The 27,120-nt window shown below is 41.2% G+C and overlaps 1 protein-coding gene across 2 annotated transcripts in view; it reads left to right on the forward strand.

Annotated features, from left to right (window-relative positions):
* The first annotated feature begins 11,114 nt into the window (after positions 1-11,114).
* The window catches only part of RASSF7 (Ras association domain family member 7), a 70,616-nt gene continuing 54,610 nt past the window's right edge, over positions 11,115-27,120 (forward strand). For both annotated transcript variants that reach the window (XM_044425655.1, XM_044425658.1), the window contains exon 1: positions 11,115-11,297. The gene's annotated coding sequence lies outside the window, so the exon portion shown is untranslated. The remainder of the gene's footprint in view (positions 11,298-27,120) is intronic.

Consider the following 27,120-nt stretch of genomic DNA (forward strand, 5'->3'; position numbering starts at 1 on the left):
ATATGGTTTTCTGAACTGCACTTTTAACTGTTACAATTCCTGCACTAGGCAAGGCCTACTTTGCTAAGATGATTTGTTTACTCAGTTATCAGGTCAAGGAGGTGTAAAGGAAGGCCAAGTGGGTGTGGAACCAAGGTGATCCATCAGGTCATGAGAGTCATGGAATAAGAGAAAAATGTGATGTGTGACGGGGAATCACACAACATTCAAAAAAAGTCCTGAGAGGTTTTGAGGTTTGTAGACATCTGAGCAGGCCATTCACAGGGCTGTTTTGACAGATCAGATTCAGCAAGGCTTAATTTAAAGCAGGACTCAAATCTGTTTTGAATCCTTTGACTCAATGCTGAAATGTGTACTGCTTTTCAGCCTGGGCAGTACATGAATGTGAGTGAGAGAATTTCTGCATTGTTTCCCATTTACAAAACCACCATTCCTGAGTTGCTTGTTGCAACTTCTGTACCAATGCTCAGCATTCTTGAAGGGAAAACAACACTGAGTTTGAACCCATGATTCACTATTAGGTCAAAACTCCAGGTTGTTTCTCCTTCAACAATCCAGAGTTCCAGGTTTGCACAGCATGGAGCATAATGCAAAACAGGTTTGTAAACCAGAAACAAAGCAGTGAGTGCTTGGGAGGGAGCAGATTTGGTTGTTCCTGTGCAGCCCAGCTAACCATGCACTGAACGATCCATACCTGGTTGTCATATACAAATTGGGTTGCTTTTATTCTAGAAAGGAAATTGTTTCCTGTTTTGTAGCATTCTTTGAATTTGTACCAAATTAGTAAAAACAAACAAACAAAAAAGCTTGTTGAGTGTCATTGTAGGCAAGTTCCTACATCATGGTAAATCTACCTAGGCAGTAAGCCATGGTGGATTGGTTGTCATACAAACAACCCGCAGTGAGCCCAACAGATGATAGGACTCACTGTGGGTTTGGTCCCTGCCTCCCTTCTCTACACTCGCTACTTGTCGCTACTTTCTCCTCATTTTGGGCTCAGTGTGGATTTCCCCCCCTTTAAACTATCTTTTGACAGCTATGGGCAGGCCCTTCAAATTGTCCTAGCAAAGAGGGGTACTTGAAGGGACTGTCTGTAGCTGTTAAGATGGGAATAGTGAAGGGTGGCTTGATCCAAGATCCAGGAGGGGAAAAAATAAAGGGAAATACTTGCAGTGAGCTAAAAATGGCTCACAATTGCAGCAGTGTATGTGGGAAGCCAGTGGCAGCTGCCTCAAAGTGCCACTTGGGTACTTTTGGCTTGGCTGACACTGTCAGTCACCATGGAGCTGCTTGACCAGAGCAGCAATGTGATTTTTTGACACTCTTGCCACTCTTGTGATTTCCCAGTACTTATGATAGGATTAGTCATCTTGGTTCAGATGATATGACAATCCATTGTGAGTACAATAACCTCACAGCCCATGGGATGTTGAGATAGCCTCTCGCCCACAAACAAAAAATGCTGGGGCAATCAAGCCTAGATTTATACAACGTGGCTACCCACTATGAGTAACAACTTGCAATGATTTGTCATGTCATGCAAACCAAGTCTGTATATACACTTTGCAATGCAAGCATTTAAAATAACAAAAGAAACTTTCTAAAACATAGTTTAAACCTAGCAGTCTCCATACACCAAGTGCATTTATTTTAATAAAATGTAAACGCCGCATTACTTCACTAGGGTGCCAAACTAGGGTGCATGGTGAAGGGGTTTAAGAGTGTCAAAGAAGCCAAAAGCAATGCCACCGGGAGACCATACTCTTGCTAGTCTGGTCTTCTAGCAGGATAACCCAAGTGGAATGGTCAAAGGTGAGACACCCAACTGTGATGCATCCCCCTTTTTCAGAAGTAATGGTCACATTAGCACAAGATCATAGTTATCTCTAATGGAGATCAGGCAGAGAAACTCCTAAATGGCAACTGCTGGGCAACAGCAGTAGTTAAAGGTGACAATGGCAGAGGTTCTTTCACAGACAATGGCAGTGAAGCTCAGGCTAACTCTGGGTATTGTGCAGAAGAAGGCAATGGTAAACCACATCTGAATTTCCTTACCTTGAAAACCCTATGATAAAATTATCCAAAATGGAAGAGGAGATAGTAACAAAAGATGAAACTCCCAAGTCAGAAGGCACTCAACTTACTACTGGGTAAGAGCAAAGGTCAAGTATGAATAGTGCTGTCGCTAGAGATGCAGTTAGATCAAAGCAGAAAGGAAGTCAAGTGGCTGACATGCAGAGGTGAAAGGAAAGTCCAGTGCTGCACAACACATACCGTTGGAACATGGAACGTGAGAAGTATGACTCAAGGCAAACTGGAAGCCATGGAGCAAGAAATTGCACGGTTACACATCACAGCACTTGGTGTGAGTGAACTAAAGTGGACTGGAATGGGACATTTTCAGTCAGACAGACACACTGTTATACTCTGGAAATGACAATCTCAAAAGAAAGAGAGTGGCTCTGATGCGGAGGCAAGTTGTAGCATAGGCAGTCAGGAGCTTTAATGCAAAGTTCAATGGAGCATCACTCAGCATTTATGAAAAAATTATCAACATGACTACCATTAGTCTATGCCCCAACGAAAGATCCTGAACAAAGAGAACTCAGTTAGTAGATGATGGAAAAATTACTCACATTTGCTAAGGACAGGAAGTAACAGAAATAAGGTCAGAATCTTGATTGCAACTTTTCAGTAACTATAACATAAGGGACAAAAAACACCCACTATTACATTCAAAGAGATAGAAGATAACAACAAAAAAGGAAAACAAGTTATCTCTTTCAGAAGATTCAAGAAATCCAAAGAAAATTCAAACCTAGATGATGAATGCTGTAAGACCAATAGGGGAACAGACTGTCTGACAAGAATAAAGAGGAAGTAGAAAAATTAACTGAAGATCCATGGCTCAGTCCCCATTTCAAATGGAGACTATAGTCATGAAATTAGAAAACTGAGACTTGGAAGGGCAGCAATTAAGGAACTAGAAAAGGCAAACATATTTTATTCCCAATCACTATGTATGACTATGAAACAGGACAGTGAAGAAAGGTGACTGGAAGAAAATTAATGCATTTGAAAAATGGTTCTGGAGAAGAACAAAAAGGTGAACAAGTGGCTCTTAAATCAAGCCAGAAAATTTCCTGGAAACAAAAATGATGAAACTGACGCTGGTGTACTTTGGGTACAGCACAAGTAGGCAAGACTCACTGGAGGAGAAAATAATGCTAGGAAAATCTGATGGCAGGAGAAGAGGAGGAAGGCCAGATATGAGATGCATCCACTCCATAAAGGAAGCCACAGCCTGGAGTTTAACAAGAGATGAGCAGGGCTGTCAAGGACGGCATTTTGCGGGGGATTCATTCATAGGGTTACCATAAATCTGAGACTGCAATCCAAAACATCTGGAGGGTGTGGAAGGCTGGAGCAGATGGCAGTACTACTTTTGGTCCATTTCCCCAAACTGTGAGGGTTCTTTCCGTATCTTGATAGCCCAAGAGTCCAGTGCCAACCGACTTTCACCCAATCCGTGATCCAGCCAATGTAATGATTACCTGTACTGGGGATCAGTGGGCCAGTCCTCAACTTTTCACACCCTTTAAAGTTTTCTAGAGTCACTCTTCCCAGACACAGTAAGGCATGGATTATCAAGACCTGCACCTCCCACTTTTCTGTGGAGGGCATAAGGTAGAAACACACGATTAAGTACGTCATTTTTCCTTTCACCTTATAGCTTCATCCTTTCAACCTGGCTCAGTATCTCATAAGAGAGAGATGGGCAACTTGTACCCTTCATATGTTTCAACCTACATCTAACATGAACTCCAGCCAGCACAGCAAACAGTCAAAAATGGTGGCAGATAAAGCATAATGCTCTCAAATAAGGACCTATTTGATGTGGTGGTGCTGGGACAAAGCCTTCCCCTGATTCCACCATTGCCACCCAGGTCCAGCCCTACCATTAGACAGAGCAAGGTTGCCAGCTTCAGTTGGCAGATTTTGGGGTAACACTAAAAGGCAGCAACTCGTCAGTTTATTTGATTTACCATAGTATTTTTACCACAGTGGGTACAATTTTGATTTTCTGCCTCAGGCATCAACATATCCTGGGCATAAGGAGTGGATCCACTATCTGAACTCCTAGTGATTCGGGAGATTTCTAACACATAGTGCAGTCATCTTTTTGCTATGACGGGGAAGCTGTTTTGGTCCTTTGCTATAATGGGTGAGTCTGCTTTGTCCTGAAACCTGTGCATCTGCTTTTTTTTGGTTCTGATTTTCATTAGTGTACAGGATTGGATTCTAGAGTACCTGAAATTAAGGACCAGCCGCCCCCCCCCCTTTTTGAGTCAGAACTCAGCTGCTTTAACATCCTAATCCTTAAAGACTTTAGCAAGTAACTGGAGTTTAGAAAATATTAAGTAGACACATTTCATTCCTGGCAGTTCTCTAAATAGAGATTATTTTTTCAAGCCCCCATGTTGATTCCTGCCAAGAAAGGTGACAGTTTTATGGCATGGCCTTATCGTCAGAGGAACACAGGCTTTTAATTATTTTTATGAAGCAGGTTTATCTTGCTGTGTTGAACAGAAAGTCTCTGTTGACTTTTCCTTTCGATTATAATCCAAATCAATGTACAGCAGGGATTTTCCCTTTTAAAAAGAAAAGGTTATGACTTGTAATTAAGCAATCTACAATTGTATAAGCTAAAATGATTTAATCATTCAGACATTTTCTTGTTTAAATGGCTTTTTCTGAACCATGTTGGTAAAACCGTCTTATATTTCACCTCCATAAAAGTAAATGACATGGTTTTAAAAACCCCAACAACTCTTGGCCCAGAGCTAACAAGCACATATGTGCTTATAATGCTTTATAGTATTAGCATCGTAGTTGTAGAAGTTGCTGAACTAAGCTAAGTACTAAGCTAAATAGTACTAAGCTAACAGTGTTTATTTATTTAGATGACCTAAGGATTGCATTTCCTCAATGTGTGCTCTCTCACATGATAACCTGTGAATTCTAAAATTCTGGGAATTTTAGGAAAAAGTACACATATTATACACAAGCTCAAATGTGAGGGTGCACATAGAAGAAACCAGTAATTGATGAGTGCTTCCATATTTCCAAGTTTCTAGACACAGTGTAGGAGATCCATGAACAGAATCTCCTGAAACCTGTTTTTTTTTTTTTTTTAAATTCTAAGATCAAAGCAGGTGGGAAGAGGAATGAATCAGAGTGGAGTTTTAGATTTCTACTGAATCAGGATTTCACCATAAAATAAAAGTAATATTAGTGTAATACAAAGAAGTTTAAAACTAACAATGAAACAACAACTTGTTGTGTGGCTCTTCTTCCTTCCTCTAACCTGCCAATTTGCTGCATGAGGGAAATATGCATGTATCATTGATGTTCCTGCACACCCTGCCCCCTCCCCCCCCCCCGCAAAGACAGGAAGCTCTAAAATGTTCAACAATCAAACAGTATGGCCATAATTCGATTCTTCCCAACTCCCTCAAGGCCTTGGTTAGACAGAGATGATTCGGCTACAGCCATGGTTGGTCCCAATCATGCATTTTCTGTGCTACATCTAGGTTCTCCCTAAGAGTGGCAGGGAATCGTGATATTGCCCATGACACCTTTCCTGATACCTACAATACCAGTGTAATAATTTGCCAGAGAATGGTTTTGGAAAAGCCATCTGATTGGAGACATCCAGTCACTTACTGTGTTTTGCTGCTAGGTTAGATAGAAATAGGATCAACCTCAACCAGTGTACCTGTGCCTTGAGTGAACATAAAGATGCTGTTTCATCTAGCACAACATTCAGTTTCTTTGCAAATGCTGCTTGGATAAGGGCAGATCAAATCCAGCTTTAGTATCATCTAGTTGCCAGGGGAATCCTTAGCTATACTTGTATGTGGAGCTTAACATTATTCTACAGCTGCTCTGTTTAATGCAAAGTTAAGGAATCAAGGGTTGCCATCTTTTTTTTTAATGAACAGGGGCTCCATGTTCTAAAATTGTGGCAAGACAGGCAGAAATCAGCAGAGACAGCTTTCCTGATTACTGCATGCATCTCCTTGCTGAGCAAAGAAAGCTACACTTGTTAATTAATTTTTGCATGCAACTGTTAAGGCACAGAACATCTGTTAGGAAAACTACTTTATCCACAGTCAGAGTGCTTCAGCAACTGGGCAGTATAGAAAATAAATAAATATAGAAGGCAAAATAATCTTACCTGGACCAGGTACACATCATCTGAATCATTCTGAACCCGTGTACCTTTCTTTGAAGAGTATGCCAAGCAATTTCAATAATGTAAGCTTTTGTGATACTCAAGGGCCTGTGCACTTGCTTTTGTTCTTAGTAATATTAGTAATATTAAGCAAAACTGAAAAAGCTCTTAGTAATATTAAGCAAAACTGAAAACAAGCAATATTTGTGCCATTAAAAAAAGACACAGGCAAGTGTTTACCCCAAGAAGAAAAAAAACAAGAAGGAAATTCTTTACACTGAACTACTAACAGGTTACATCCAAAACTTGCCACATCATAGATGCTAATATGAACATGGTTTAAGATAAAAGAGGAAGATAAAACCTGCAATTATAAGCAGTTGTACTTATAACTGAGGCTGCTTCAATCCCATTGGAGTGAGATGGGTTTAAGCCATCTAGTTATGTGTAGAATAAAAGTTGGAATGATTATGTTTGTTCTAACAAAATACCTGTGAAATAAGTGAGCATGAAAATGTTGCTGGGAAGGGAGAGGAGGACATGAATGTGGGTCATGCCTTGACATTAATTCTTGAACCCTGGGTCCAGTTCAAAAGTAACAGCAAAATACCATTTGGCATAATGTGCACACAACTTGGGCTAGCACACTCCTCCTCCCTTCCTCCTGTTGCACAGCTGTGAGGAAGAGACTGCAAGCATCCAGTTCCACTTGTAAACTAACCAGAGCTCTCCATCATCTCTGAATGTTATACAAGCACAAAGGGATCATAAGCCATGGTTTCATTCCATCTTGTTTCAATTAACCTGGATCAAATGATCCAGGCTTCCCTTGAGTTTAGATATAATAGGGAATTTGTAAATTTCAACATGGAAGCAAATGAAAGTTTTCCACCCACTCTTTGTGGTCATTCTGGAGGTGATGGGGATGCATAATTCAGAAGCTTCTATAAATAATATTTAATCATAGTTAAATACTCTGTCTGAAAAGGCCATAGTACCAGGGTCCACAATATAGAGCAATTGCCTTTCATTTGCTAGGCGTGCATGTATGTGCAAGATGAGAATGGGGTTTGATATGCCAACTGCTAATATCAGAAGGACGTTTATGTCTCCCTGAAGCAGTGATATCCCCATTAACCAAGGCCAGGCAAACTATTTGGGCCTCTGGGCACATTTGATAACTTGAGAAACTGTCCTGGGCACCACCACAAAATGGCTGTCATGAGAGGTGTGATTAGTCACAACTTTAACAGTGCTTAAAACTGAGTACAAAGTGTGGGTGGGGGGTGGGCCAAGCCTTGATGCATTAAATAAATCATTTGAATCCAGTTTTCAGCACCAACAGAAAGCAAGTTTTTTTCCCCTTTGCCCACTTCTCTGCCAGTCAACCAATTCCACACTATGGCATTTTGTCTCTAACGCTACATCATCATGCATAGACAGTCTCTCTCTCTCTCCCCCTCTCTCTCAACACACACATGCCCACGCAAGCACCCAGGTATTCAATATGGTAGGTTCCAAGAAGGTGCATTGGTGCCCAGGGGCACCAGGTCTCCTGTCTCCTCCCACATGCAGTTTTAAGAGTGAGAGTGTCTGCGATCTCGTTCCAGTTGAAAGGACTGAGGTTTCCTAAACACAGTCTACTATAATCCCATCCCCTTCAGTTTTCCAGAGGTTCTTCTAACAAACCAAGAGACTCAGAAGGAGAAGGTGGAGACAGGCAAGAACATCACATTATTTTGTTCTTGCCTGTATACTGCACAGAGTCAGTGAGGTATAGTGGTTCGAGGGAGAGACTGGGACCTAGGAGATCTGATTTCTAGTTCCCAATCAGTCATGAAACTCACTGGGTGACTTTGGGCCAGTCACTGCCTCTCAGCCTAACCTACCTTGCAGGGTTCTTGTGAAGATAATATGAAGAGGAAGAGGAGGAGGACCATGTAAGTTGTCCTGGGCTCCTTGCAAGGAAAAAAAAGCAGGGCATAAACATAATAATAAATAACTATTGATGGATAAAAAGCCTATCTTGAAATGCATATTTGCTTGGACAATATGTCCCATACCGATGAAAAAAAACCCTATTTTGTAAGACTGTAATTGTATATACACACACTATGAAGAAAACCTGATTGACATCTAGGTGATTTTCTTCAGAGAAAGGATACACAGGATTACATTATACACCTGTCAGGAGATACGCAACAGTACTTCTAGATATGCTGTTGTTATTATCATATAAGATCATGACTTCATAGATTAGTCAGTGTGTGTTTGCAGTTCTGCACTAGACATTTATCACTAACCAGAACTAAATTAATCAATTAATTAATTTTGTCTCATTTTTCTAAACAAATGTGAATTTGCCCTAGTTTTGTAAAGCTGTGATCTATTTATTTATGCATGCATGCATGCATGCCTTTTTTATACTGTCCACTACCAAGGTCTCAGGACAGTAAATGATAAATGTACTACTTCTGTTTTGTCTAGCAATAAGAAAAGGGTGAAAAATGGGCTTGACCCAACTCTAAACTGATGCAAATGAAAAGATTTACAATGTATTCTGGGTGACAAGCTAAATCTGATGCTTCTTTCTGAGATGGAGAGAAAACATGCGTCCTGGAAATAAAGTCCAATGGATTTTAGTGGAACATCCTGTCAGAGGTGTTTAGATTGTAGACCTCTTGTTGCCATTAGTTGTGGGCTAAGCTTGCACAGCATAATAAGATGAATTAGCTTTAAAGTGCTCAAAAACATTATCTTGAGGTTGGTTCTCATGTCGGTTTCTCTATGATGGCATTTTTTTAGCAGTGAGAAAGGAAGCAGTCAGAACGAAATGGTCACCTTTGTAACCCATGGGTAATCAAGCTGTTGCTTCCCACATTGTATTCAAGGAAAACTCTTAGAAGTTGTCTCTTCAAACAGTTTTGTGAGACTTTCTGTCTGCTTGGAGGCTACTAGACATGCATGCTTTGAGTGCATTTCCCCCACAACTGTATTTAGACCATGTCTAGCAAAAAGTAGTATGAGATGTGGCTTCAGACAGACTGGATGTCCTGTTTTTATGCAGATCCTACTATTGCCCACCACTGCTACCAATACCACTACCACACTAGATCTCTGCATGAACCCAGTGGGAGACAGTCCATGTCAAATTGTAGCCCTCATGGAGCAGATGGGTCATGCTACATTTATTGAGACAGTTTCAAATCTGATCATTGATCCCCACATCAATTCTCTCCCAAAAAAAAACCCTTGAGAACTGTAAGGGTTGTACCATCCTTCTCTGTGGATGAACTGGTGCAAGACATGGGTAGCAGGACAGTGCCTGCTTCAGCAGCAACAGCTGAAAAAGGCAGATGATCCAGGGGATCATACTACTAAAGCTGATGCCATGATAAACTAGTCCATCTCTAAGGGCTTCTCCAGATATAGTCACAAACTGGAAGCGAAACAGGAAGAACCTTGATGGACCTGATATCATCAGAGATTGCTGCTACACTGGTCCTTTCTGCAAGAGGTGCTAACCCTCGCTGTACGGATCCGCCTAACATTGCACTAGCTGTGATCTTCACAGGGACTGGCACAGTGGACACTTGGCTTGCAGGTATCTGGGACACAAGTCAACAGGCCCTTGCAAATACACACAAAGCACTAGAAAAGTTGACACGAATACTATACGGTATGATGGAAGTGGTGCTTTTTCGTTTTGGCTTGTTGCTACAGACTAACAGTAGTTACCATTCGTCAACTTTCTGCTGACTCAGTTATTAAAATAATTGTCAAACCTCCGAATGTAGCTGGGCCACCCAACCCTGGCCAGTGCTGTAGTTGGGATTTCTGCTGTGTTTACTACAGAAAACCTTTGGTCTTCCACTGACATACCAGGCTCTGAGGTTTCACTCCTAACACACTGCTGGTGGATTAGCTAACTACCAGCTTGGTGTGTGTTTGGCTTCAAAGGCTGAGGCAAAAGAACAAGGAAAACCTGTCAACGCTCTGACATAAATGTCATCAGAGAAATGGTATTGTCTTATTATTGCTGCCTTAAAAACAAAACAAACAAGCAAACCAAAACCCTTTTGAAGACACATTTTTTCCAACCTGTGCTTGTTTGAATTTGTGGCGTACTTGTAAAACTCTGTAGCAGCTGCTGAGGCTGTTTAAAAAATATTGTGGTTTACGTGTTGCAGTTGCGAGTTGCATCCAGTGTTAGTCTTAGTTAGGGTAGACCTGTAGAAATGAATGGAACGTAAATTAAAGGAAGGTTGGCTACAATTTTGTTAACTTTTGCGTGCTGCAGAGTCTAGTAAGAGAGCGACTGAGTCCAGAAAGGTGGCTAAAAACCCTTTACAGTCGAATAGGAGGGGTGGAAGGAATTCTTCAAAGAAATAATTAAAATGCGATGGGCTGGAGTGGAACACTCCTAAACCGCGCCTTCCGCTCCTGATCTCCATTTCGGAAGCAAGCCGAAGATCCCTTCCTCCAAACTTTGGGAATCCGCTGGTTGGCGGAGCGGCGGGAGCAAACGGTGGTTGGCCGATCCGGCAGCCGGTCTGCCGGCGCTCCTCCTCGTTGGAGCTTCGCTCTGCCCCATTACCTGCTGGCACAGCCCGGCTCGGGGCGGAGCCTGGCGCGGGGCGGAGAGGCGGGGCTGGCCAATGGGAGCCGAGGGCTGCGCGCTCGGGGCCGGTGTGCCGAGGCGAGGCTGCAGGTTGCACACAGGCTCAGCGGCCGCGGGAGAGGAAGGGCGGGACGGGGCGAGTTGCTTCCAGGAGCGCACAGCCCAGCCCAGCGCGAGCGAGCACAGCCAGCAACTTGCTGCTGCGGCCGGCTGGAGGGAAGAGCCAGGCACCCGGGGCGAAGTACTGGCTCGCCCGCCGGCGGGGAGCGGTGACCTTGGGCAGCGGCGGGCGGCCACAGTTCTGCGATCGCGGACGGAAGGCGGCGAAGAAACCCGCGCGGGAGCTGCAGGAGGGGCCGGGCTGGGCTGGGCGCGCTCCGCAGAGAGGATTTCTTTTCCTGTTTCTGCCTCGGCTTATGGGAGTGGAGACTGAGCCAGGTGAGGAAGTGCGCGCAGTAGACTCCGCGGTGGCTTTCCTTCCTCGCCCCCCCCCTCCCCCGCGTCTCCTGTGGGTCACGCGTCCTCTGGCTTTGCAGTCCCAGTTCTAAGAAACTGGTCTTCTCTGCCCTCTTACTTCCGAGGAGACATGCGCAGGACGGTGCCGCTGTTACTCGCTTCTGCTTCTCTCTGGTTCCAGCACCGCTTAACCCAGGCTCTCGCCCGCCCCACCCCACCCCAGCGTTTCCCTCAGGTGACCCGCCAAGTGCCGCCTGAACTCCCCGTTGTCGTCTTCGCTGCCGCTTTTTTCCTTGCTCCACAGTGCGCAGGGTGCGTCGCACGGGGTTGTCGCTAACGGTACCGGCGCCTCGGATCGCCTCCTGCGACGGGCTCGCCGGCGACTCTCCCACTTCGCAGACGAGGGCTCGGGCAGGTGGGTGGGACCGCTCGGTGTTCCTCCTGCTGCTTGCCCTTCCTTGGGGAAAATTCGCTCGCTCCACTGAGCCTCTGTGGAGTGGCTTAGCCTGTTCTCCTTGACTGTGTCCCTCCCTTTAGCCCTTCCGAGAGTCGCATTTTATGGCGACTCTTTTGAACCGAGCTCCTTAATCTGTCTGCTGGATATCGGCTGCCGAGTCCCCAGATGATGCCCAGCCCGTTATAAAATCTGGAGCTCCTGGGGTTTGGTTTGTGTGTTTTAGCTGGGGGGGTGTGGGTCAGCTGTCTTCTCCAGAGTTGAAGCTATTTAGGAAGAGAGAGAGAGAGAGAAGAACCCCGAGAAGATCCTAGCATAGTGCTGAAAGTGAAGCTTTAATTGCAAGCACCCACCCACATTCTCTGTAATGAATCCTGATTTCTGTGTGGCCCTGTCACCTGAGACTTGGATATGCATACATGTTCCTTGTTGCATTTGATTTATGTACATGTAGCCCCATTCTTGAACTCTTCCATTTAACTGTTTGACCCACCCTATTCCTGAAGGCTCAGAGCATGGGATCAACAACTATGAAACAGTTCTTTAAAACATGTATTAGAAACATACTTAGCGGTATTTAACATTTAGCATTGTACCTAATTATAAGACTGCAATCCTGTGTATTTATTTGGAAGTAAAGTGTTTAGAACTAGGCTGTAAGAATTTCTTCTCATTTTGAAAATGTCAGTGGGATAATTTTACAGGCAGAAAATGAACTTTTTGCATAAGAAAACTTTTGGTGTTGGCACACAGTATCCACAGTTATCAAGAGGAATGGTGGTTGGTGTCAGTGAGTAGGTGCAGGTGGCATTAACAGTACACCGGGCTTAGTTTTCATTGCACATGTTGTATTTGCACTCAGTCTGGCAATGGGATTTCAGTCCTCCCACGGCTCCATCTAAAGTTAAGGAGATGAAATAAACAGGCTTTTTATTATGTAACTTCATACACTTCTCTGCATTATCAAATCCCCTTCCAGCCAGTGCAGAAGTACCAGTTGTTTTCTCTTTGTTCTGATTCTTTGGCATGATAAACTCTCGGTAGGAAGAATGCCTCTTATATGACTAGGCTGGTGCTAAAAGATTTGACTGTTCAGTCAGGGGCCAGCTGACATGTGATTTCCCCTGCACTTTTCCTGAGGTAGCAGTCATCAGCTTTCCACTGAGTCTGAAAGGCTGAATAAGTACACAGGCTTCAGTTCAGAAGTGGCTGTTCTGTACAGTACTTACAAAGAAGTTATCTGCATGACGAAACCTCTGTAAAGCAGCTACATTACTATTCTACCTGTTGCGCAAATCGAACTGCTCCCCTGCGTTTCAGTCTTGTGCTCACCCTCTTCCCCTGTGACTTCCTGTATTCACTGACATTGTTGGAGCATATGACTGAGGGCTGGAGCCCTCTAGATTCCTGTTCGCAGACCTGTAATTGGCATGGGTTGTGACCTTAGGCAAGTTGCTCTTCTTGTGTTGACAAAGGCAAGGTAAAGTACATCAAAAGGATTAGTGTGAGTTACTCATACACTTTATTGGGTTCTAATTATAATCATCCAGGAGGAAGAAGCAATAGCTGTTGCTATGGAAGGTTCAGTTAGCGAAAGCATCCATAGAACTTGCAGTAGACATTAAAAAAAAAAAAAGAGGAGGAAAAAAATAAAAATCTTGCAGGTACTTTTTTTGATACTGTGGACATGAGAAAGGTGAGAGCTGCCAGATGGCTAATGCACTGGAATGTTTTCCAGACAATAACTCTGTGCTGAATTTCACATTCAAGGCTACCAGACAACTTCCTGTTACCTTGGCTGCAAATGAGTACTGAATTTATTTGGATATAGAAATCAAAGAGGCTCAGTTGTAGGGGTCTCAGTATTTATTTATTTATTTAGGAGACTTCTATGCAATAATATCACAATAGTATCACAATAATCTACCATAGTTGCAGAAACAGGTACATTAATACTTCCTTAGTTCCATATATGTTGTGAAGTACAGTAGTTAAAATCAGTGGTACCACACCAGTTTACTAGTCAGATTTCTGGTTCCAGTAAGAATTCTGGTCTCAGCTTTTAGATAATAACAGGGTTGAAATACATACTACAACTGGAGTAAAATGCATAGAGTAAAATGCAGCTCCAGAATTTTAACTTTCTAGCATGTAGGAGACATCCAATGCAAAAAGTTAAATTAGGGATTTAAAATACTTTACTGTTTTTGTCTAATGATAATAGCAGTTCTAACGCAGTAGAGCAACTATGTAATTGCCATACCTGATAAAGGAGTTAACCTTTAGGAGGTTATACTAGAAATCTAAACTGTATTTATGTACAGAGTGATTACACGGCATGCTGCTGCTTCTTAGTTCTGATTAAGGTACCAAGCCACAACATGTATCCAAATGTGTAAGTGCAATGTAATTTATATGACATTAAAGATCATCTCATATGGAATTGCTACTTATATTATAAATCTTTAAGCTGATGAATTAATTGTTAATTGTTGAAGTAAATGAATTAAACTGTTAATTGTTTTAGATATGACACCCAAATGCTCAGAAAGCTAAGAAAAACATACCAATCAGAATATAACAATATTAAACCATTTTTTAAAAATTTCACCAGATTTGTCCAAACATCTTTTGAAATCTGTTGACTGATTTTCCTCACCTGCCATAAACTAACCTACATTTTCAGACTATAAACCAACAAAGCAACTCATTTATTGTATTCTACAAAGATAAATATTGTGTCACCTACCTGTGTTGTTTAACATCAGTGTGTAGCTGTTGTGTGTGAGTGTAGTCTAAAGGCCTGAGCAATGTCATTTAATGTGTTGATGACATCCTGTTCTGCTTCTTCATCTAAGCATCCATTGGCATGTCTTGCAACACCATGTTGAGTTTGTGGTTGAATTGTTGAGGGTGAATGGGCTGAAACTGAATCCTGACAAAATGGAGCTATGGGCCAGTTCAACTGCACTTGCTCTCTTGCAGTTGCCATTGGAAAGCCCTTACTCTCTGTTTATGATCCATATACAGGGAATAAAGTTTACATACGTCTTTCCTGTTTGTTGGTTAGAGTTATCATGCTGGTGCATGAAATGGACTCATGCATGTGAAAATTTTTACAAGGGAGCAACAGAATGGCGTAAAAGCTTTTCAATAACCATAAAGAGGAGTATATTTGGCATAACCTGGCTTTGTCTGGGTGGATCCTCAGATTTAAGTAGCAGCAAAGCTGTACAGAGCATGAAGAGTCTTGAATGCTAATGTTCATGCCTATTTTGTTAGAAGTGTTCTGCCTTTTTTATTTTTTGGTCTTGGTTACTTGTGTATGCCCACTTTTTTATTATTACTGTTTCTGAATAGCATGTTTAGTGGGACTCCAAATGGAATAAGTGTTCATTTTTCCAGAATAAGTCCATGTGGTGGTCTTATCATACCAGGTACTCTGCAAGAATTACCAGAATACTTAGTATTTAAAGACCAGTTCCTTGCTGTTGTAGAATATAGACAACAAGGAAAAGGCAGTATTGTAGAAGATCTGAATTTCCTTACATCATTGAGTAAGAAAGTTGTTGTTGCTATAATGTGGTGTTGCGTCCTCTCTGACTTATGATGACTGTATGAATGAAAGCCCTCCAAAAAGTCCTGTCCCTGACAGCTCTGCTCAGCTTGTATACGCTCAAGGCTGTGGCTTCCTGTATGGATTCCAGCCATCTCATATTTGGTGGTTATGGCCTTCTTCTGCCTTCACCTTGCCCCAGCATCACTATCAGTATTAACACATCTGGGGATGCTGAGGCTTCCCGTCTCATTGAACTGTTTAGACTGTTACTTTTCTGAGTTATGGAGTGCCTTACTGTATTACTGCCTGCTTATTGTTGGGATCTTTATGTTTCTATAGTAACAGTCAGATCCTGTGCATGTTTGCTTGGGAAAAAAATCCATGGAATTTAGTAGGACAGTCCCAAGTAAGTGTGCATAAAACTGCTGCTGAAGCCATGTCTATTATTGGACCCTAGCTGAAAGTTTTATGTTATGAAGTCAGGCTGTTTTGCCCACCTGTTCTTCATATTAAGTAGCTTAATTGGTTATACATCTCCACAGAGCTATTTTTACAGGCATCCTGTGCAGCCACAGTGGCATAAGCAAGAATTCGCTTTGTGCCGGACACTGTACAAATCTACAGACTAGCCTCCCTGTATGACAGAGCTTTTAGTATAATATCATACAGATCTGGCTAACTTGTACAAGTGAATCAGGTAAAGGAATTTTGCTACCTTTGGGCAGGTGTAAGTCTGTTTGGGCACAGCTGTGACATGATTAGGGCATCATTATTGGTTGCTCCCCAGTTCAGTAAACAAGAGACAAAAGCATGTAAAAGTCAAGACTATGCATGCTGTCAACTTTGCTTTTGGCGTGCTTATCAAAAGGATCAACTTGTTTGACTGACAGTGCCATCCTATACATGTTCAAACAGAAAAAAATATCCCAGTCAGCTTTGTTTCTTTTTTCTGTCTAAGCATGTGTAGGATGGCATCCGAGGATGATAAATGGATGAGATGTTATTCAAGCTGTATTGAACAGAAAGGAGAGAGAATTGCTAGCATTTACTCAAAGCACTTAGAAATACACTGGGGTAAGTTAATGCACTCCAGTTGAGCTCTGCTTAACTGTAGCAAACAAGTATACATTATACACGCTTGAAGCCCAATATCTTAATTTTCTGAAGGAGACAGAACTATTAATTATTCTGACCGCATCAACCCTTGAAAGACCCTGACTTGTTGCTTGTTTTCAAGAACAATGAAGTTGTTCTGATACAAAATTACACTTAAATTAAAAATCATAAAATTTATTTGAGTGGCTTTTGCTAGTTCAAAGATGTCCGAGTTGTTCTAGTCAATGGACTATCAATACTATCCAAGTCTATCTATTAAATAAATGGCAGCAACAAAAGCTGACACTGACGTGCTTAATGGTGATGGTTTTCTTGAGAAAGGTGTGTCACTATAATGCATGGAAAAAGTAAAACATTGAATGGTAATTGGGTAGATTTTAAACTCTGTAGAATGACGGTCCAGTCCAGGACAGTCCAGTCTATGGAGACTCCACTATGGCTGCTCACACAATAAGCAACCCTGCATGGTTATCATGGCTTATGGTTTGCTTTTTAAAAAAACAGCAATGAGCTACCTGACAGACAATCAAGTGGTTTCTATGTTATCATGGTTTCAATTCTCTCTGCTCAGTTCTCTCACTGTTGGCATGTATCCCATCAACCACTGTGCCTGAAATTCAATGCAAAGGCACATCACTCCCTCCCTACATTGCCTGTCTCTTTCTCATTGGTCCACACATAAAGTCCAGATGGCTGGAGCAGCTCCTGCAGTTGCCACTCTTTTCTAGGGTGAAGTGTGGTAGTTAGTTGCATATTGGGATTGTGGAAACTATGACCCTGGATTCAGACATCACAACAAGCCATGGCAGTATGGCTATACCATAGAATAAACCATTGTTTCTTACTGTCCAAACTTACCATGGTGAAATACCAGAAGTAGGTTGAAACGATAGATCATCAGTGGTAGAAAGCCACCATGGATTGTTGTGTTGTTTGAATGTGTGTGTGTCACTCAGACTTTTTGGAATTTGCAGGACTTAAGTGCAATGAAATAGTTTAGTTCAGACTATCCATGTCTAATTTTCATTGGACCAAACAATGCCTCTGCAATATTGCATGTCATTTTCAAAGTATTGCTGGATTTTTCATGTTAAATGGGATTTAATTATCATTGAAACTGTCACTGGATGTGTGTTTCTAGAAAGTTGTAAGAGCACTTTCATGATTACTTCTGGCAGTACAGTGATTTGGGGAAAGCAGTTTGAGAGCTAAGTTTCCACTGAAATCAAATTGGACCAGACCAGTTATTCTTGCCATGTTCTATTTCATTCCATACATTGTTAGAATGTACCTTGAGAAAGGTTACTTTATTTGTTTTTCCTCTTAAGCAAAACAGAAATCCAAATAAAGTCACTTGACTCAAGGCAAGTAGACAGAACTGCTTTCTGTCAGCCTTCTTCTAAAGTGAAACTCTGCATGACCTGGCAAAACCAAAGCAAATAATGAAGGGAAGCAGTTGTAGCCTGAGACAGTTAGAATGATAGAATGGAGGCACCTATCTACTCTAAATAGGAGCAGATGAATTGCATCTTAGGAACTAAAATAACTTTCATATGAAATTCCAGAACTACTTATAGTTTTGCAAGAATGAATAAGGTTCCAGAAAACTGAAGGTGGGTAATGTTCCCATCCTCAGAAAAGAGAAATAAGAGGATCCAGGCAATTATTAACTAGGTAGCTTGATATCAATGCCAGGTTAACTGAATAAAATTTGTGGAAGAGGTAACTAAAGCAGTTTTCTTATGAGCACTTAGAAAATAATGTGATTACAAGAATGCCAGCATCAACTTCAGAAGAACAAATCATGCTAGACTAATGTTTTTTTGATAAGAGAATTGCATCATAGATCAGGGAGTGCTGTGGATGCAGCATGTCTTGATTTCAGCAAGGCTTTTGACAATACTCTCCCCCACACACACACAACATTCTTGCGGATAAGCTCTCAAAATGTGATCTAAAATTAAATGGATTCGTAACTGGATGATGGACCATGCCCAAAGAGCCATGCGTGTCTCTTCAAGAACCTAGGGAGAAAAGAAGTGACGTACTGCTGGGTTCTTTCTTGGGTCTGTTTGTTTGTTTAATTTATATCCCACCTTCCCATCAAAATGCTTCTAAAGGTAACATTGCTTAACATGTTTTATAAATAATATACATAAAGGAAGGATTGCTCATAAAATATGTAGGTTGCACCAAAGTAAGTGGGATGGCTCATAACTAAGGCAGAACAGAGGATTCATAATGATTTTGACAGGATGATGATCTGAGCCAAAATGAATAAAATTTAAGCACAGATAAATATAAATGTAGATTAATCAGATTGGGAATGCTATACGTGAAGATTTCCATTGGCAGGAGGTTGGGACTAGGTGTCCCTTTGTAATCCCTGCCAGGTTTATGCTTCTATAAATCTCAATAGCCTATCTTATTCCTCTACCTCAGCTAAATTTCTTCAGTGCCAACTTATACCTAACTATTAAATGCATGTTCATAGAAAAAGCCTTTTGGGCATAATTTCAAAAATATTCAGAAGATTCCAGCTGAACAAATTAGAATCGTGGGCAGAAGAAAATAACATTTTCCTTGATGATCAAGAAATGTTGACCAGTGTTTAGGGCTATCTGAACTAATTCATAAAAATCTGAGCAGCCCTAGAAGCCTGTATGTGGCCTCTGTGGATTTTACTTCTGCATTTGATTGAATAAACTGAAACCATTTATGGGAACAACTGTCATTGATAAGTCTTTTTGGTTCAAAGAATCCACTCTCATAAAAACTTGAAGGTACACACCAGTTTATCTGGAGTGCTTTCTGGTAGGGCCAACACCAGAAGAGGCATTAGACAGGGTGGCATACTGCCTCGTCTTTTGTTTAACTTTTATGTGAGTAGTTTAGTGTCAGATTAGAGTTCCTTGAATTATGTTCCTCCATCCTTGGTGCAGATGTTATTATATATAAATGGTATAAACCTCCTTTCAACCACTCTAGTAGGCTGAAGGATACTCTTAAACAAACATAGCTTGGTTTGCAGACAGGAGAAGCTGGTTAAAAATTACTCCAAAATGAAGGCTGTGTTTTGTTTTTCCTAAAAAGAACCACCTACATAAATGGCATCTGGATGAGCATACAGTTGAGCAAAAGGTCAGGCTTCAATTATTTGAGGGAAACATTGTCCTCAAATACTGTTTTCCTCAAATTGCACTTGGAAATACCTCAAAGTGGCAGTAAAAAGATTGCTGCCTGAAAGACTGCCAAAGTGATCATATCTTCTGGGTAGAACAACGGTGATTGCCTGGAAGGTCCAACTTTGGAAATCTGTTTAGCTGAAGTGCTTCGTCCACGTCTGTACGATGAAATTATGGGGTAAGGGTCATGCACCAGCAGCTGAGACCTCTCAAAATTAATTTCTGAGAGAGCTACTGGCACTTATCTTCTCTGCTAAGACTGGAAGTTAGAGTCTAGTGTCTGAATCTAATAAATCAAGTATAAACAAAGCTTTCGTCCTTTATGACAGAAGACTGTTGAGCTCTGGTGACTGGAATTTGGCACAACAAAGGTTTCTTGGGCAAATTGATAAGGGGAATTGGGCTTAGCATTTGCTAGTGCTCTCTCAGGTTTATTTTGATGATGCCTGCAATTCTCTAACTAACTTGGATAAGCAAAACATTTTTCACAGTAGATTGTTATGAATCTATGCTTGTTACCTAAGGTCACCATGGTATGGTTTGTTGAAGAGAGAACAATATTTACTATAATACTTCTAGGTTTTACTTTTGTGGCTCTCGGTTTCCAAACTATGCTGACAGCTTATTTGGGTGGGAGGTACAATGGCTCTCTCTGGCTTAGTGGATCTGCCTATGCAGCTTTGGAGCAGTTGAAGACATAGTACCCTGCCTTCTTCATTGTCCCAGGCCTCCTGCAGAAATTATTTGTGATTTATTGGCAAACCATAGTAATGCATTACAATGATGATTACATCTTTTGCAGTAGCAGCTCAAATAATTTGCTGAAACTTTTTATTGACATCTGCTGTGAATTACCAAGGAGATCATTTACTATAACAGAAAGTTGCATGAGCTTGTCCAGCTTGCTTGGTATATTTCTGTTACATGATAGTACTTCTCAGTGTTAGTTTTTAATTAATGAATTAATCTCAACATTTGTGTGGTTATTATGTCCTATTGATGTTTGGCCTTTGCAAGCTTTTTTTACAGCCTGCCAGATTCTGTTTTAGGTTTTTGTTGTCTTTGTTTTGGTTTGATGCTACATAGTGCTATATTGTAACTTGCATTTGTGCTATGGAAAAATAAATAAGCAAACAGAAAAATGTTATGTCTTTTGGTATCTGGAAACCTTTTGTTGAGCACTGGAAAATAATTGTGGTGCAGAAAGTCATATAAATATTTGTTTTCTTAGCAAATTATTGGTTTGATGATATAGAAAACTGGATGTTTTGTGTTGGAGGGCATGGTTTGGATGAGTACCTAATATAGAGAAATGTGTATATTATATAGAAAATGGTCATTTGAGTTACATTTTTAAGTGTTTGGCACCTGATATCAAAGCCTAATAAGCTAAAATTGTATTGATGAGCTAAATTTTTTATCTATTTTTGAAAGATCATTGTGGCCTAAACTAGTGCAGTTTTCTCATCTCAGAAACAGCCTGATAAGTAATATTAAAATAGGATTCAAGATAATGAACAGATGCTTCATATGGTTCTCACTATGGAGCTCTCCATAAAGTAAAGCTATGCAAAGTTATTCTGTTTCTGAAAGGAAAATGAATTCTGAAGCAGAGTAAGGCCTGTACTACTCTTTTTGGGAAGTGAGCAAGTGTTGAAAGATTTACTGGTAGTGTATTAATTCTTCCTTGTTAACCTGGCAAATATTTCTTAGTAATTAAATAAAACGTGTATGGTTCTCCCATGAGGTATGGGCTAGACTGAGGCAATATGGTACCAGCAGAATGCAAGGATGAAATTTTACATGGGGAAGTCTTCTGACTGCTGGAATTCTAGGAATTCTGTTCTGCTGTGCTGCCCTGCTGTGATCTATGTCTTAAAATTATCCTCCTTTTTCATGATAATGTTGACGTTTTGTTGACTTTTCAAATCAGGTTTTGCAGAACTTTCTCATTCTGAACACACTGGAACTGCCTTAGTGACTAATTCTGAAGTCATATGAATATGGCATAAATATGCAACAGGGTGGATTTAAATCTAGACAGTAAGACTAGATTTAAATCATGGTTTTCTATATAATTTGCATGCATGCATGCCTTACCTGTAAGTAAAGGAATTTCATTAAAATATTCCCAAACTGGGTCTCTTTTACAGCCTGCTTACCATCATAGGTTTTTTCCTCCAGGGAAAAATAATATGCTGATCTTCAGGCTACACACAAAAAGATTCAAAGACTTGTGCCTTCTCACACTTAGCTTCTTCTGCAGCTCTATTCCACTCCCAACAATTTTCATCTATTCATTTAATTGATTCTGTCTACATAGATTTACAAAGGAACCATGGGATTAAGGTCTCAAATCTGTATGTTTATTTTATAACATTTTTGGCTTGAAGAAGAGGCATGTAATCTCTGTTGACACAAATTTATAGTTTTGAGAACTGTAAAACCAAGCATTTGTCATAATATCTTCTAGATGGGAAATTTGCCCAATAATCTTACATAAACTTCTGGAAGAGCATGGCATTGTGAATGTATGAATGGAGTTCATTTACCAAAAAAATTAAACATTGTATGACTATACAGCCTCATGCTACATAATTAAAAACGAACCCTTATTTCATGATGAATAACCTTTGGACTATAATGTATCTTAAACAGGACACTATCTTTAGATAGATTTTTCCTCAAAAACATTTTATTTTTAAAAATCCAATTTAAATAAAAAATCCAGTTTTTAATTAAAAATCATTGATTTTTATCTGCCCTGATAAGAAGCTCTACATGTAAATGCAACAAAAATACACTTTTGTGCCCTCATAGGAGTTGTATTCCCATATAGTAGCAAGTATTGACTGGCTCTGTAAAATCATCACTGGGTCTCTTTTCCTGGCATGACAGGCCACCATGGGTTAATTTATCTGTGGGGCTTGTCTTTGCAACGGTTTAACATGGGTTGTAGGTGTTTGTTAACCATTCAACTATCCATCCTGGCCAGGTTCACACAACACAACAGGTTGCAGTGCCCTCTCTGTGAAGACTTGCATATTTAAAATGACAGCTAATATGCAGGGAGAAGCCCTGTGGGTAAAATCCAGATGCACTCCAGTGCACTGTGCAGCCTTGCTGCATTACAGCATTATTTGGAATGCACAAAGGTGTGGGATAGAATTGCATGGCCCTTCTGTTTCTGTACTGAACACTGTTATACATGTTCTTATATAGGAAAAGATTGAAGACTGACATACATTCCTGAAATGACTACCAAATTGCTTTTGGGGTCTCTGGGAAACAGTTGTTAATGTTTTTCCTCAGCAGAACATGCATGCTGATAGTTCAGTCAGATTCATTCATTTTGAGCACAAACACATTTGAGCTAAATTATCTAAGCAGTAACCTTTGCTATGTTTAATTGGGATGGAATCTATAAAAAGCTGGTGATCATTACCTGTCCTTTCTCAGTGTATCTAGTTTTGTCACCATTTTTTGACTGCAGGTTTGTCAAGAATGAAGCAGAACCTACAAAGGAAAGAGACTCGTACACACTGGGGGGAGAGAGTAACTCGGTTCACCATGGCTACTAAGTCACAGTGACATAGTGTGTTGTCTGAACCCAGTGTGCTGCCTTTCTGTGGCTTGTAGGGTTTCCTTAGCCCAACATGGCTGGTTGTGACATCCAACCTCAAGCAGCAAAAGAAACCATGGCCAGCCCCCTGCAGAGCCACTTGGCCAGAGTGCCAGAAAACATTGCTGCTTTGGTTAAATGACTAATGGGCAACCTCTGTTGCTGGCCACTCCAAAGCACTTGGTGAGATCTGGCAAAAGCATTCCCCTCTTCCCTTCTGTTCTCATGAGCAATTTTCTGCTTGCTGTAGCTTTACTTATTTAGAGTATTTCTTTTAAATTGTGGAAGTGGGCTGCCATGCCCTCTTTTGTGGACTCAATGGGTGCATTCATGAAGTGCTTCTCCGAGGACCTCTGAGAATACTTAGTGTGCGCTGGGGGGGGGTTGCCGTTCATAGTTCTATATTATTTATTTGTTTCATTTATATACCACCCCAATAGCCTAGAGGGCTCTCTTAGTGGTTAACAAACATTAAAACCCCACCAATCCTAAACAAATAAATAAATTGGCTACACCACGACTGAGTATAAAATAACATGGTTAAAATGAATTAAATGTACCGTTAAAATTAATTAACTTTAAAATATTGGTTAAATAAAAAGTTCTTGACCTGGCGCCGAAAAGCATATAATGATGGCGCCATATATATATGCATGCTCAGAAATGGTTATCCGATAGTTTTCTGCTGAAATGCCCATTTGTACAAAGGGTTAAAAACAGAGGAGTCTGGGATAGACATTGTCAGGGGGGTGCCTGTTACCCAAATCTAACAGTCCTCTGCTCTCAACAATACCTAGCACAGGCCAAAGGTTAATATTCCCCCACCTCCCCATGTTTTGCCAGGACCTGTCAAATTTTACTTTTTGGGTCTGTGAGATTTCTTACAAACCAGATCACTTTTGTGGGATGGGGTTCCTTCTGTCCCGTTGACTTTGCAATCTCCTGGTCTTGTGGAATGGGGTGTGGGGAGAGATTGGGGTTTCTAGTTTCTTCCCAGTTTTACAAGTTTTCCCCTGCTACTAGCATGGGGAAAACCTGAAAAACTGGGAGGTAATCCCAGTGACAGGAAGAAGGGCCTCCTTGACATGTGTCAAAGTGCTCATACCCCCACTGGGATTCTCTCCAAGTTTTGCCCCTTCCCAAGGTTCTAGGAACTCAAGGCCTATGGCAAAATGGGGAGGGGGGACACTTGGGACATGATATGTGCCCCCAAAGCCCTGGAGAGCCCTTTGGAAAGGGGATAATTAAGGGGGTATCTCCTTGCACACCCTTTTTTGCAGGATCTCTGTTTAAGGAGTGCCACTGTGCCTGTAGGTTGTCCACACTTGAAAAGTGTAGGGGCACAAAACACCCCCAAATCCCCCTGAAGTTTCCTTTGCTAAGGGTACTTTCCACCCCCATCTTGATCAAACTCTCCCCAAAGTGGGTTTTGCAAGGTGCTATAGTTTGCTTTTTGGCACATACAGTGGTAGCTCAGCTCACAGATGCCTCAGTTAAATACAAAATTGGGTCGCAAATGGAAATTTCATAAAAATTTTGCCGCAGGTCGTGAACTCTGCATTGGGTGACGATTGCGAGTGCGCCCACCTTCCCTGCACAGGCATGTGTGTGTGTGGGGGGAAATAGCTGCAATCATGCTGGGGGCGGAGAGGGCCGCAATTGCGCCTGTGTTCCCTGCCCAAACGCGCATGCCTCCCCCCAGCGCGCCTGTGCCCCTCTGCCCCCTGAGTATGCCTGTGATTGTGCCCGCCTCCCCCCCCCCCGTGCACCTGCGCCCGCCTCCTGCCACCCCTGTGCACGATCAGTGGGGGGGATGCTCGCAATTTGGGTCACAAGCAGAGTCCTGGAACAGATTAAATTTGTGAGCCAAGGTACCACTGTATACAGTACTTGCTGGGAAAAAAATGTGGATATGACCAAGTACCTTTCATTTACTACAAAGTAACTGCAGCCAGCAAGCTGCTAGAGGAAGGGATCACAAGTCATGTGTTCTGTTGAGAAAAGAATTCCCAGCATGCAGCTCTTAATACAATGGCAATAAGCACAACCCTGGACCTTTGCATCATCTAATAGAATTTCGCCCCCTTGTTGAATAGCTAGTTGCAGTATTGCCATTGGAGAAATGTGTCACAGAACTTTTATTGTGTGGAGAAGTCTAAGCTGTCTAAGCCTGTCTAAGAGGTCTAAGCCTGTCCAAGAAATACATTTTTTTTCAAGAAGTTACTGAGAACAGTTAGGGATCCCTGGCTTCCTTTCCCACTTGACAGTGGATAGCTATTTCTGCCTCTAAGGGGAAATCAATAGTTTCATTCGGTTCCAGAATTAAGTCACCATTTTCTCTGAGCATCCTATATTAGTTTTGAAGAGTGTTCTTGCTCTCAAGTTAGCACCATACTAGCTGAGGGAAATATTGATAAGTTTTCATAGTTGGATGAGGTAGCTATGTAAAGAGTAAAAGCGGAAATGGAGGCAGTGAGGAAAACATTGTCTTAAAGGTCACAAAACAGGTGAATGGAAAGAGTACTGAAAATTAGTTCAGTACTGAATAAAGATACTATTGTTCTTTATCAAAGACTGTATAAGGAAGTAAACTTCCTTTATTAATTCAACTGTAGCAACAGACAAGCAAACAAATACCATCTTAGATCATATCTCTAAGTTTTTATTTTTAAATGGCAACAGATTGTTTTCCACCAAGTTCACCTTTGGCTCTTTTCTAGGATTTTTAAAAATGTTTATATTGCATTGTAACCTGGAAACCAAATAGTGTCTCTCTCCTGCAGTTGGTTCTAATAACCTTTCTGAAGAGGAAAGCATCCCTAATAAATTATTATGAATATTGTATCTATTCAGTTGACTGCCTTCAGCAGCATATTAAAAGTATGCATGATTGGCTAGTATTCTGACAGGATGCAGGATTCTGGTTTAACATCCTTCGTTTTTACACCTGCAAAGGAATTACTTTTGATACACACTGTATACTTTCAGCATTCAAATATATGCTATATTGTGACATCAAGAGGCTTGAATATCAATATACATCAACCTTCTGCCTGATCCTTAACTTATTTATGATCCTTTCCTAGGACATTGTTGCACTAGAAAATATTTGGATTGAGTGAATCATTGCAGCGTCCTTATGTAAAGCTGGTTAATCAGGCGTGGGTAGATGAAGTCATGTAGACATCTTTGAATTGGAATGCCAGGGGGCGGTTCACTGGCTGATTACTATGCTGTGAAAGTGGTCAGCCAACCTCTTTCAGATTTTAATATCTGCAGTGTCAATTTTTATGTGCATAGCCATTTAAGTCTCTGGCGGTCATGATTTTTCCTCATCTGGCAAGCTGAGCTGGTCATCTTATCCCTGCTGACTATCATACACTAATGAAGTCTGGATTGGCCTTTGACGCCTGATGGCAACTGCTGCCTCTCCTCAGCGTGCCCTGGACAGTTGTGGTAGGGTGTCAAAAGCAAATTCTGCATGTGAGAGTCCATATTTATGGAGCTATGTTTGTGCTAGTGTAGCTGGAAGACATTATGGCCTGATGAAAAACATACCTGCTCAAAGGATGTTGTGAACAGTCCCTCTGTAGTGAGGACATGTTTGTGCCTATCATCTCTTCAAATTAAACTATTTAAATTTGATCTGTGTATAAGCTCCCACTGTGTTGCAGGGCAATGATGCAGTCACAGTTGAGAATCTATCCCTGACCACTTAATGTGATAGACACTGACCAGAACTGGGCTGTTTGTTTCTGGAAAGGGAGCTGCTAAAGATAAAACATGTACTCACAAATCTTTGGAGATGGGAGACATGAAATGCACTCTACTTGATGCTTTTTCTTTCTCTGTTGCTGTTGTGCGTAATT

The sequence above is a fragment of the Varanus komodoensis genome, unplaced genomic scaffold (assembly GCF_004798865.1).
Source record: "Varanus komodoensis strain SLA01 unplaced genomic scaffold, ASM479886v1 scaffold16, whole genome shotgun sequence".
Taxonomy (NCBI): domain Eukaryota; kingdom Metazoa; phylum Chordata; class Lepidosauria; order Squamata; family Varanidae; genus Varanus; species Varanus komodoensis.